General features: G+C 42.6%; 1 protein-coding gene across 1 annotated transcript in view; it reads left to right on the top strand.

Annotated features, from left to right (window-relative positions):
• PDGFD (platelet derived growth factor D) overlaps positions 1–14,260 on the top strand; it is a 985,364-nt gene that overhangs the window by 91,941 nt on the left and 879,163 nt on the right. The gene's annotated exons all lie outside the window — the stretch shown is intronic.

Below are 14,260 nucleotides of genomic sequence, written 5' to 3' on the forward strand. Positions count from 1 at the left end.
CAGTCCACTCAATCTTGGGTAAAGCACCCATAGAGTGGGAGAAGATTCCCTTCTGGACAGTGCAAAAACCGAAGCAGTGGGACCCCAAGATAAACATAGAATTGTTCCCTCAGTAGAGAACTGCTCTACTTGAGGTACAGACTTTGTCCCAATTTACACTACCACGCATGGTACTCCGACACTTGCTAATTTACCAGAAGTGTTGAAACAAATTCAAAAAGAACATTGGGCTGCCCCATCCCTATGCTTGGGGATGGAACTGATGCACAACTTTGACACAGTCTCCTCAATTATTCTCAGTAACATTAAAGGGGAATCAGCTACATTGGCAATTCGCCAGCGGCTCCGGGACGTTCCTCAACAGAAACAGGAGCACAAGCTACCAGAAATTATTTCTGAAACCTATATAAGTATAGGACAGAATATTTTGTGGGACAGACCAACAAAGTCCCAAATACAAAGTACCACCCCTAACGAAGGTACTAAAGAAGCACAAGAGGGTTCTAATAAATGCTGGGACAAACAAAAACAAAATAAAGACAAAAGAAGTCAGAGAGCAGATTCTCTGCATCAGGAGACCTCTGAAAGGAGATAACATCTCTGAAATAAAGAGACTTTAAAAACAACCGATAGATACCAATATACTGATACACATCCCTCTCATTCCTTTCAGGACATGCTGGATGAACAGAGTGAGCGAATGGGTCAGTCAGAGCAACACAATGACTATGTGAAGACGAAGAAGGACTCGCAGTGAACCACAGACAAGAAGGAGGACAAATCTCAATAAAAGCCACAAATTAAAAACAAAAAGCTAGCAGCGCTATATATTAAACATGGCAGCAACATTGAGAATGTTGCTGAAGAACAAGACATGAGAAGTGACTCTGCTAGACAGCGCGGCAGATGTCGCTAGAATCTGATAAATCATCTGGATGTGACATCAATGTGACATCAACTAATGACTTTCTTGTAGTCAGGACTGCAGACGGGCGTGTCTCCCCACCTAACAGGGTTTATGAAATAAATATCCAAATAGGAGGAGACATAGAGCACACTATAGAAGTGATTTTCTGGGAAGAACTTAATTGTGATATCCTATTGGCAGAAGAAGACTGGCCACCTGAATTTGTCCGCAAGCTCCCATATGGGGAAGATGTAATTTTGCCTTCTTTCTCAGCTCTTGTTACAGACGCGGTAAAACAAGGCTATGCTGTTCACTGGGCTTTAGTGCAGGCACCCAGACTTTACCAGAACCATGTAGGGTGAGATAAAGTCTCCCCCTATCATGTAATACCTATTAGAGCCACACTGCTGCCTCAACCCCAATATCACATTACAAATTAGGCTAAAGCCCCAGTGAGAGAAATTCTCACCTAACTCGAGAACCAGGAAGTAATTGAGCCCTGCGTCTCTTCAATGAATAACTAATTCTTCCCCGTTGCAAAACCAGACCATTCTTATAGAATAGTCTTAGACTACAGACACTTAAACAACCACACACACACACATATGCAATACAAAATGCATATAGTGTGCAAGAAATGCAAAACAACCTTGGATATTTCTAATGGCTTCTTCTGCAAATCTCAGCACTTGAAAGTTGGGACCTAAGAGCATTGTCATTTGGCTCACAAAAGCGCTTTTGCAGTTTACCACAGGGCTATGAGAACAGCCCGGGGTTGTTTCCAGCCTGCGTGACATCAATATGACATAATATTGATCCAGAGACATTGTCCTATGTGGATGACACCTATCTAACAGATGATGACCTCGACATCCATCTTGCCAGGGTCGATCAGATCGTTTAAGGATTCGCAGCCCTGGGTTACAAATTTAATTTTAAGAAACAAAAGATAGCCTTTCTCAGTGTCCTGTTATTGGGATACGAGCTATCAGGTGAAGGCAAGAGCCTGACCCCACACTTTCTGGAGAAATGCACTCAATTTCAACACCAAATGTGATTACAAAAAACTACAGTCACTATTTGGCTTCTTTAACTTTGGCAGAATATATATTCCAGACTATGGGGGTTATTCCAACTTTGGAGGAAGTGGTAATCCGTCCCAATAGTGATGGTAAAGTGACAGATATACCACCAGCCGTATTACGAGTCCATTATATCCTATGGAACTCGTAATACGGCTGGTGGTAAATCCGTCACATTTGGGACGGATTACCACCTCCTCCAAAGTTGGAATAACCCCCTATGTTCTACACATAGAACCACTCGCTGACTTGATAAGTCCATATTTTTCAAGTAGACATTAGACAGTTAAACACGTGTGAATCCTTGTAGGTTTACAACAAGATATGCTAGAAGTCTGCATATTTCACTGCACTTGACACTAGTAAGGCTTAGCCATATTTCAAATTACCACCATCCAAAATGTGGAAAATACTGCTAACTGACAACAAATTAATCTATTCAGATTCCCTTGATTCCTGGCTTGATGTTGAAGGCTATGAGTTTTGGAAAAACACTACTGAATTGAAGAGAGTATGGGGACCAAAAGATTGGCAAATACAGGGTAAGGAAGCTTTATTTAGAGCATGCCTTATTCCCTTACATATGATATTTTTGGATGATACTATCCAGCAAACTTCCTGTTAGGGTTAGCAAAAATAAAAGGAATGAACGCACCCAGTATCCCCACACCAGCCAAATTTGATAATTGGCAAACATTCCTAAATGTAATCAAAGTAGTATTGAATGCTTGGGTTCAGAATGGTACCTTTAGTTCCTCAATTTCCAGTCTCAGAGGGTGGCTATTGTGGCTAAGGACACAAATGTTTGCCAGGCACGTTTTGTTAATTCTTCAGGAGGTTTCAGGAGTACCTGGCCATTCCATCACTTTGTCTCGGGTCACTACATATAGTGTGGGAAAACTATGACAACAATGGTTACACTCTTCCACCTTAACAGCAGTGAAGGAACATCTTAGTTTCCTGTCAGAGGAAGTAGACTTGGAAGATTTCCTGTTAGGTCTAAGAAAGCCACACTTGAAACTATTCCTATATGTAATTTATAATGACATATGGAAGCTTTCCCAAATGGAAGCCAATGTACATTTAAGGTAGATAGATAAGGAAAACATAGAAAAGGTTTTAGCTGTTGAGGATAAAGGCATGAACACTCTGACCAATAGAATTTATACCCTAAATAACATTGTTTCTTCTGTGATTGTATCAGCTAGGTTGGGCACTGCAGATTCTGATAAATGGCCATGTGCCATGTAAACACATTAACAATAGTGATTTATTTGCTGTTTTTAATTTGTCTGGAGAATAACGGATAGTGGCTATGAAATAAGCTACTTACACAATGCTTAATATTGAAAAGCTAGAAAAGGTGCCTTTCACTGTGGCAGAAACACCATTGCGGTATGGTTAGTACATGGAGGTATACATTTTCCTATATTCACTTTTCATTCCGCAAAATGTTAGAAACATCTTGATGTAGACAGATTATGAGCAGTTAGGAGACAGTCACATATCTGAAGAGTGGGAGGTGCCTTTCAATTTCAGGTGTTTGAATGGTGAAACAGAGGTCTTTCTTAGCGGAAGCAAATGTGAGACTACTGTTAGTCATACAATGATCTTTAAGCAAGTGTCCTTGCACGGCCTTTGCAACTCCGAGGTCACCACATTTCTACTTGCCTAACCGCCAGAATATAAATCAGGCCCTAAGTATTAACTTTGTGGTTTTTCATCTAGTGGGAAGTGATTTTCCACTTGAAAATGTAATTTACATGTTGAGAACAAAATGGGCATTTGCATCTCATAATAATCATTGACAATGCCAATATGTCTTGCTCATAACTGAAAGTACTACTTCAGTTCTAGTACTTCGGATAGTTTACATGTTCATCCACACAATGACTTTATCGTACATTCATCTGCTCACACATACACAATAAAAATACACACAAACTCAGCAAGCATATGCAAGATAAATATAAAGAATAAAATTAGAAAAAAGAACACGATACAGCAATTAAGGGTAAGTAAAAAACTTAACATAGGAGTGAGCGGCCATCTTCAAATTATATTGCATATATTTATTCAATGCTGTACTAATCCAATATTGCATATGAATGTAGTGGTCATTTTAGAACTGTAAAGCGATGCTACTCAGTCAACAGTACAATGCAAGATGGCTTCCCAGTTTAGAAGCGGTGGCCACTGGGATATGTTGCACCGAAGATGAACTTAACAGGAAACAAGTGGCCTGGTAGCATTGTCTAAGGAGTGGCACAGCACATACAAAATGGAAAGGAAAGGAGAAAAAAGGGACATAGAAAAGGAGAAAATGCAAAATTTAAGTGATTGGCTGAAAAGGCCTGGCACTGAAGCTCACTCAATATCAGGTGAATGTTCACATGTGGTGAAGCAAAATGTGTCTGTCACTCTGGGACAATATAACCAGTGAATGAAATGGGATGACCAATTGCCCCATGCTGTGTACAGTTATGGACAGAACCAGAATGTTAATGAACAGACCAATGGCTGTAGAGGGCTGACCCAAAGTCCCTCGATATATGAATATTTATGCATTTAAGAAAGGTAATACACGTATCACTAAACATTACCCATTAAATTATAGATATTTATGAATGTAAAATCAGCAAAATAACATACAGTCCTTCTTAAGAGGCCTAAGAAAAACTCTTTAACGCAATTCCTTCCCTCATGGATTACAGAATGGGTAATAAATACCAAAACCCTTGACTGCTACAGAAATCTGTTAGATTCCTTGTAACCAAATTGCTGTCTACAAGTGTTATCACAGAGTAATAACAATCAACTCTTAAATGCCTATCATCTTTAACATATGATCCTAATATGAATAGGTGTCTCCAACTACCTTTCTCACAGATCTTTGTTCTAAACAGTTCAGATATAAGGTATCTGACACAACATTCAGCCAATTAGGTCTGTGGCCTTCATCATTTTTTTTCACTCTAACTAATGTTGGACTACTGTATTGAGCATATCCTTTGCCACAAGGCAACCCACAGGCTATTGGTCTTTGCTTATGACATAGTATGCATATGGCAAATCATAATGGCACTCCACCATAATAGTAAATGCCTATTGACTTTAACATGAGCTTTTCAGGTTAGGTCTACTCCTTGTATTGTTCTCCCTTTGTTGTATATTTTCATACTAAACAGATCAGACCTATGGAATCTGACAAACTTTTTCCTAATGAATTAATCTGGCATATGTATACTTGATCACAGGCTTTTCTTACTAACCACCTCAAACATTCTGTATCCAGCATAACATTTTCCACTAGACACCCATCACGATTACAGTCATTAAATTACAAATATTTAAAAATCTATGTGTGACAAAATATACATAAAACCCGTCCTAAGGGCCCTAAAGAGGAATTCATTAGTGCAAGTCTTCGTATCCCATGGTATTTCAGAGATGGACACCAGGACAGTCCAGGAAAACCTGGGATGGCTGGTCACCGGAGTGCATGTGCTCATGTTTGTATGTGCATCTGTGTGATTACATATGTGTACATGCGCATGTGTATATATGTGTGCATGCGCACACATACATACACAGTGATTTACATGCATATAATGTATGATGGAAACCTACATGGGCCAATGATGAAGCGACCCTTCAGGGTATGGGGACAGCACAACTGAATATAATAATATCAATTGGAATATTATATTTTAGCACACAAATCTTATATATTTATAATGTAATATTTGTTATCAAGAATGAACAGTGATGAGTGCTACATTTCATGTTAGAGTACTTAACTATGGCTGGGCATATGAATAGATGCCTTGCAGTGGACAATACAGGGAACATTTAGGGGCATAAGGTAAAATTCCCTTTTTGGACATGTAAATAGAAGTGCAGATCTACTTATGAAAATGATGATGTACTGACCTATCCTCAAGAATCAGTACCTACCTAACCATACCAATGGGTTCAATATGGGCATACCATGGATATACCTGTGTCTGCAAATCATGGGTTGCTAATTAGGGCAGATAATAGGGTATCTATGTGGCCATGGGAAGGCTTAACATGAATATCTGGATGAATGATGGAGCACCTACCATGGTATAATATGGGAGATGCTGAGATTACTAGCTAGGGCAAATGATTGACATGTCGGGCTTGAGAAAACCTGGACACATGATGTGCTGTGTCTGCATTGCATCCGCCAGCAATGCTTTCTCTCAATTCTCCCCCTCCGCAAGCCGGTGGGTGGCACGCTGCAGTTGATACACAAGATAGTATAATTCCATATTTGGAACAGCAAGACCTCCCTCTGCCGTGGGCAGGGGCAGGTACTTTCTGGCTACTCTGCTTCTGCGCGCATCTCACCCAAATGAGTGTTATGAGCAGTGAGTGCAAAAGCCTGATTTCATTCCATTGGAAAGCCATCATCACCTGGAGTTTTGCTTCCAGGGAGGCACACCAATGCCTGTCTCACCTCCTGAAGTGTAAGATCCGTTCTTAACACTTGTGCTGTCAATTCCTCCACTCTGGAAAGCGGTAAATGCAAGGTAAGTCAAAATCTATTCTCCATCCAAAACACATGAGTTGGTATATACCAATTCAAGGTGGTCCCTGAGTGTGTTCATGACATCATGTTGTGTGTATACATCAGCGCCGCTGAGATCTTGAGGTGTAATATAGGGGACTGGGGCATTTCACGTTGAAGTCTTTATGCTAGGAGGTGTCCAAAGCTATCCCCTTTTTTGTGTAACAGCTGGCATTAAGACTGGAGGGTGAATTGTTCAAGTCTGTCTCACACAGATGTTACCTGGTGCTGCAAAGTAGCCCCGTATCCTTCTCCTCTTCAGCTGTGGGCAGAGATTTTTGCATTTTGGTCAGAGCCTCCTCCTTAATGAGGACACACCTCACGTAAGGCCCACACATCAGCTTCTCAAAAAAGTCTTTATCTTCTCCCAATCTGTGGTGCGGCTCCATGTGGCCATCTGAATAATCTCAACATATTCCTTCAATGCCTCCATGAGCGTTTCCCTGTCTACACTGTCCTGCAGTATCTCTGTTAGGAATCGCCTTGTGTAGGGTGATCGTTGACTGCAACCCCATTCAAGTGTACACTCAACTGGAGCATGGTCCGATAAGTAGCCTAATAAGTGAGTCACTTCCATTACCGTGGGAGCCCAATGTTTAGTCATTAGGATACGATCTAGCCTACTGAATGTGCCATGTGTTGGAGAGAAACAGATGTATTCTCGCTTATTTGGGTGTGCATGTCTCTCTCCATATGGACCACAGTCCCAAGTGTGTCACTCTCGCAACTGTGCTGTCATTTTTGGTTTGGTATTCTGGCATACAGGATGGCGGTCTCACTTTCATCTATACAATTAAAATCAACGATCCAAAATAGTGCAGTATCAGCTGCTGTGGATACCACATCTCTGATCCCGGTATAGAAGAACTCATCTATGTTTAGGCATTATGAATTCCCAAACGTCACATCAATACCATCTAAAGCTATGTATCGTCCCTCTACATCTGTCTACATCTATCTCGATGTACGTCATCACAAATGGAACACCCAAAGCACATTATATCATAATCCTCCTAGAATAGGAGTAGTAATTAGCAAAATACACCTGATCCCTCCATTTTTTCACCAGCTTTCCAGCCTTGTCTTCTCTAAGATGCATTTCCTGAATGTAGGCGGCACTCACCCCATGCTGTTTAAGCAGGGATAATACTCAATAACTTTCTTGTGATGTACCCAAGCCCTGCCTATTCCAGGGCAGGACTTTAATCTTGGTTATGTTTGTCATTGATAGATCCCCACAATTGCTTCTCTCCCCTTAGCCTCTGCATGTCAAACAGGCAGTGGATGCAACTCTTCATCCCTTTAACCAATTTAACAGAAATTCCCTCCACCTACTAAGGACAAGAAATAGCATTCAGTAACTGCATAAGTGTCCACCCCACTCGATGTGCCAGGACGAATACTAGCATAACCCTTTAACCGGGTTGTTCTGATCAACTTTTGATAAGCCTACTAAAACATTCCCACACCCCGACCGTCAGCATAGATTATGTCTCATTCATAATTCCCACCTGCATCAGTGTATGAGCTTTACTACTTCTGTTAGTACTATGGATGTGTGTGTCCCCTTATCAGTACCTAAGAGAGAAGCAATCATGAAGTAATCCCGTAGGCAGTGTCTGCGGTGATGTCACATGGTGCAGCTCTCCCCTCCCTCCCACCGTTGTGCTGCTTCTATCTAGTGGTGCATAGCCAGCGCCCCACCACCAGGTGATGTATTCATATATGTGTTCATTTTACCCAGTCCCAGTGCAAGCAATCTCTCAATGTCATCTAAGTGTAAGAGGCCAACAGGAAGCACTCCTCAAGTTGCAGTTTCCAGTATTTGGGACTGTCATCTGAGCCCCCCATCAAAGTTAATTCATCTCCTGTGTCGGAGTTCACACTGTCTGGTGACTCTTCATTTGTGGATTGACTGGGGGCTCGTACATTGTGCCATCCTCTTGTATGACCACTCAACCTGAGCCTCCCTGCCCCGCCTGTGTGTTTTTGGTCATGCAATTCCACTTTGCTCCCTTCTGTTTTTCTCCAGTATGGAAGGCTTTGACCTCTGCAAGTGGGTGTCTTTGCAAGGTCCCTGTAATATCCAGCCAGGGCCACACATCTGTGGGGTTTTTGAAGAAATGTGTCTTCCTTGCATCAATAGTTAAGTTTTGTGGCATATAATAACATGTTTTGGAGCCCCATGGATTGTAGATGCTTTCTGATTTCTCTGAATGTTTAGAGATGCTTCTGTATCCTGCGTGTGTAGTCTGGGTATACTGTAATATTGCGCCCCTTGTACTGTGGCATTGTCATTTCTCTGGCAGCCCTCAGTATTTCACCTCTATTCCTATAGTTCATTAGACATGTTATTATATGTCTTAGAGGGGCTCCTGGTGAGGGCATTGGTATCAGTGCCCTGTGCGCACGTTCAGTGACATTGTGTTTAGATAGTCCTTTTGATTGCAGTTCTTCAGTCATGCATTGTCCCAAAAATTGTTCCATAGATCAACCTTCCACACTTTCCAGAAACCCTAATAAGTGTATATGGTTGCATCCTGAATGACCTTATGCTTCTTCAGCTCAATCTTCTAGGTTAGTAGTGGTCGCATTTAGTTGTTGAAGCTGCTGCATGTCTCTCTTTAGGGCCATGACTTGGTTTCCTCTTCACCCATCTTCTCAGCCATTTTACAAAGGTCGGCCCAAAGGAGATTTACTTCTGTGGACACTCCAGCTATCTGCCATTTAGTGCCAGTCTCAAACCCTGTATCACCTCCAGTAACTCAGCTCTTTTTGGTGCCATTGACCTGTCCGGGGAGCAATCAGATGTGCCACTGCCCTGTCTAGTGATCCTATGAGTAGCCTGGAGAGGAATTGTGTATTGTGTAATGGTGTTGCTGGTAGCGTGCTTTTGGAGTTTGTCCTTGCCCATGATGCCCATAGATTATTGCCTTTCTCAGTGAAAGCACAATATACAGGGGATTCCCATGCACAGTCCATTCTGAGTCGTGAAAGGATGAGCATGCGGTGGATGTTTCTTACTGCCTGTATGAGTCTGAACTTTATTCCCCACCTTCTGGAGGAAGAGACACGGCACCCACAATCAGTGCCGGGTGCAATTCCAGGGTTCCAAGGACTCCTGTTGTGCAGAAATATCTATACTCACAGTAAGAACTGCACCATCACTCCTTTTCACCATATTCCCCTATGTGTGCTTCCCTTCTGGATTCCGATGTCCGCTCGTCATTGTTTGCAACTTTTCCCTACATAAAGGGACTTTTCTATCATTTAGCTCTTGAGGAGTAGGGGTCTTCAATATTTTATTGCCAATCCCCCTCACAGTCACATGTGTAGATATTCCTCCACCCCTCCTTCACCTCAGGACCCACTCAGGGGCACTACGCTCGCACCATCAGTCTGTCTGAAGGGGCACAGACTAGCTTGCCCTCTTTTGGCCTCCAGTCAGTCTCTCTCATATTTTCAGTAAGTAGGGGACCTGTTAGGGAGTGGTAGCCCTTTCTGTGCCTGTTTCCAAGGGAGTGGAGGCCACCGGCAGGGGGAGTTAAGGTTGAAGATCTCCCATGTGTTTGGAGGGGCTTTATTTCTCAAGTTAAATGCGTTGTGGGCAAATATTTATTAATTAGGAGCCTGGTAGGTACCAGTGGATGCCTGACCTTTTATAATGTGGCTATGTCTTAACATTCAATGTCTCTGCAGCCCCCAATGGCATGCTCACTCAGGCCTCTGGCAGCGGTGCAACGCACCCCCCAGCACTGCACCAAGCTGTTATCTGGCCCAGAGGCCATGCTCACCGCTCTCTCCTAGGGTTGCAGGACTCGTCCTCCACTCTTGATGCGGTGCCTAACTCAGCGCCTGATTCAGGAGGTGCAGCCCTACTAAGTTCCATTTCCCACACAGCCTGAGGGCCAGTCCCTGAAGATGGTGTCAGCCACAGTTGTCACTCCAAGGCAGGCTACACCACCTACACATGTCCCAATCATGTCTCCTGGCGCTCACCCCTATCCAGCGTAACTCACGCTCACCATGCATCGCACCACCCTTCCCCAAGCAGCGCAGGTTGAGCAAGGTCGCCTAACCACAGGACTCTCCACTCCAAACCATGCTGTCCGGTGCATGCAGTTCACCACATTGCAGCAGCTCTCCCCTTAGGTCAGTACGGCTTTCGGCTCACAACTGCAGTCACGGCTTCACCTCCACGCATAGGCCATATTAGACCCTAGTTGTCTCCTGCTGCAAAACATGGATATGTCACCATTTTCACAGTTTTGTAACCACAGCATGTTCCTGGTGATGTTCAAAAAGGAAGGAATTGGGATAGTAGAGCACTTGCCTCATTGGGAATGCCAGGACTGTGTAGGATTTAGCGGTCAGGGGTTGTAATTCTTTGGAGACGCATCCTGTCAGCCATTTTACTGACCACTGTCGGCCCAATCCTCCCAGCTTATAACCAGTACCTCACCAAAAACCCAAACCGTAGAAGGTGATTTCTCACAGCCTTTATGCATAGACTCTAGAATGCGACATCTCAGGTTAGTAGTAGTGGAACGGAAGTTACCCTTTTCTCATGTTAGCAATAAGTCTCAGTCACACACAAGCAATAAAGGAGGTGCATTAGAAAGACTGCAATCTACTGTAAAATGCATGAGCTGCAATGATTAGGATAATGAGCAATGCAAGAAGCAGAATTGTAAATATGAGAGTCATAAATACAAAGACCCCCACCATCTTGCAATAAACATGAACTGCAAAATGTCCCTAAAACCCTAGCATGGAGAACCTATTCACTAACCCAATGAGAGCTAGGTGTTTTAAACCTAATCTCTCAGTATCAGGTCCATTAGATGTGCCCCCCAACCCTTGTTACCGTGGAATATGGTCTCTAGATCAGACTGCTTGGTGACATGAAGGCTGGGTCTGCATCAAGGTGACGTGCAGCATAGATGGCATCAATACCATCTGGTAGCAATCCCACTGATAACCATGTCTGCATGAGATGTATTTATACAGATCTTGTAGGACCCTTGATGCAGGTATGTTCTCAAACAATTGATAAGGAGGCATACTTGGGGTGGCAACTATATAAACAATTCCCTCCAAAAGCACATTACGTTCCTGTCACACGTAAGTGGGAAAGGGACATGATGTGAATACCTATGTATCTCACTTTGACACTGGTAGTGATGCTTTCACAGAGTGGCACTGATAACGTAAAATCAAAACATTTTACTAACTATAAACATAGCAGCCATTTTGGAATAAATAAATAAATAAATAGGCTAAGACAGAACAAGCTAAGTAGGTTAAAAGTCACTAGGTAACGGGGCACAGGCCTGCAAGTCAGGACGCTAAACTAAACTCCTGATTCCCATGAAAAGTAAATAGGATCCATCTCACCCTCGCCATTGCTGGAACAAGGATGACGCCGTAATGATGACACGATAGAAGGTGTATGAGTCAAAGCTAAAATGCTCTGATCTAAAAAGCAATCTAAAATCTTATAAAACTAGTTGAAAACAGCTAAAAACATGCAAAGAGATACAATGTCAACCAGGAGAAGCACAGCAGGCCAAATGGTAATCAAATCAATAAGGCAATTTGTCATTAAATTGTTAGATTTTAAATAAGGCCAATGGTCAAATCATCTACCAATAGTTGTGAAGAATGTCTCCAAAGTCAATGAAAGGAAGTGCAATGACTCCATATCGTCTGATTTCAGATCGGTGACAGGATTCGCAGACCTATCTACGGAGCAGAAGTGTGCAGCAGCCTCCAGCGCAGGATCACCCATAAAGGCATTAGCATCCAAAGTGCCTGAAGGAGCCAGATAGTTGACAAGGGGTGGCTCATAGGTAGCCTCGCAAATCCGCCTCAGTCTCATGGGGCATGAATGTAAATAAACCCTTATCAGAAACACTAGCAGCTCTTGGTCCATAGGAGGCACTGGTAGAACAGCAAGGCACACCAAAGGTAGGCACTCAAAGAGGCACCAGTTTCAATGGAAGACAGGTTGCATGCACCATAGGACTGGTCGGAATGACAATGGCCAATCATGCTCCAATTTTTCCTGCAATGGAGCACCAAAGAACTGCACCATGCAACCACAGCACATCTGGGCTGGTGATAGTAGCTACATCACTTCGCTGAGAAGGCACAACCACTGCATATTAGGAACAGCAGCAGCAGTATCTCCCAAATCAATGCCAAAGTCACAGGAAAGCTGCAAAGCACACTTGAAAAGAATGAATGGATAGCAGATGGAATGACTCTGAAGACAGTCTGAAAGATAGAAACAAATCCAGACGCAACTGCCTTAAAGAAGTGCACAATCCCCATGGTACTCGAGGCATTAAATATTCTGGAAACCAGCTCTCCAAAATGCTTGGGGAAGTATTTAATAGGGATTGTGTTTTGGATGATGAGCTTGCTATTTTGAGAGCATACGTCTCTCTAGCCGATGTCAACACCACTTATTTTTGGAACAGTAGCATCTTTCGTCTGCTCAGCATGTCATAATTTACATTAGTAGTATCAATGTGAGGTCACATTTCTGCTATTCTTATCTCTTGTGTGAGGGGAAATAGAACATGTCTACAAGTTACAATCTTAGAGACTGAAATTGCATAGGCAATTCCTGGTCTCATACTGCAACAGCTCTATTCGTTCAGGACCACATAACTTCCATTTAAAAGTGTATGAAATGCTGACGAATTAAAGTGACGGATTACCCTTCAGAAAACAGGCCAGGTTTGGGACCCCCACATTGCAAAGGCCATGATGAGACACCTGTTTGCAAATCATTGAATGACTAACAGTAGTCTTGCATTGGTTTCCACTCTTAAAGACCTTTGTTTCGCTGTTCAGATATTTGAACTCGAAAGGCAACTCCCACTGTTCTTTAATATAGCCATCTCTTCGCCACTCGTTTCTGCCCACTGCAAGATGTTTCAAGCATTTCATGAAATGAAAGGTGGAAATGGGAGGATTTATAACGCCATGTATGCTCCATACTGTTGATGGACTTTCTGCAACTGTGTAAGGCAGCTTTTCTAACTTTCCATATTGAGCATGTTGTAACTTGCCTCCCTTTTAGCCATTATCTGTTGTTCCCTGGTTAAATTAAAAGCAACATATAGGTCACTTCTGTTAATTTATTTCCATGGAAGGACATGTCATTCTGAATTTTATCAGTTGCAGATGACACTGTTATTAAGGGTGTATGTTCTGTTGGACAGAGTATTCATGCCATTATCAACAACATCTAAAGCCTTTTCCAAATGTTCCTTATCTATCTGCTTTGAACACGCAGCCGCTTCCATTTGCGAAAGCTTCTATATCTCATTGTATATGGTGTACAAGACTCTTTAAGTGGGGCTTTCTGGATCCTAGCAAGAAATCCTGCAAGCCCATTTCATCTGAAAGGAGATTAATATGTTCTTTTACTGCTCCTAAAGTGTTAGTGCGTAACCATTGTTGGAACAGTTTACCCACACTATATGTGATAACTATACCTGAGACAAAACAAGGGTCCGGCCAGCTAATCTGGATTCCTCCTGAGGAATTAAAAACATGCCTGCCACCCATTTGTGTCCATTGGCCACAATAACCACCCACCAGGACTGAGGAGTGACACATTATAGGTACCATCCTGAACCTTTGCATGTAGTTCCTCCT

This window comes from Pleurodeles waltl, chromosome 8 (assembly GCF_031143425.1).
Source record: "Pleurodeles waltl isolate 20211129_DDA chromosome 8, aPleWal1.hap1.20221129, whole genome shotgun sequence".
In the NCBI taxonomy this organism is placed as follows: Eukaryota; Metazoa; Chordata; class Amphibia; order Caudata; family Salamandridae; genus Pleurodeles; species Pleurodeles waltl.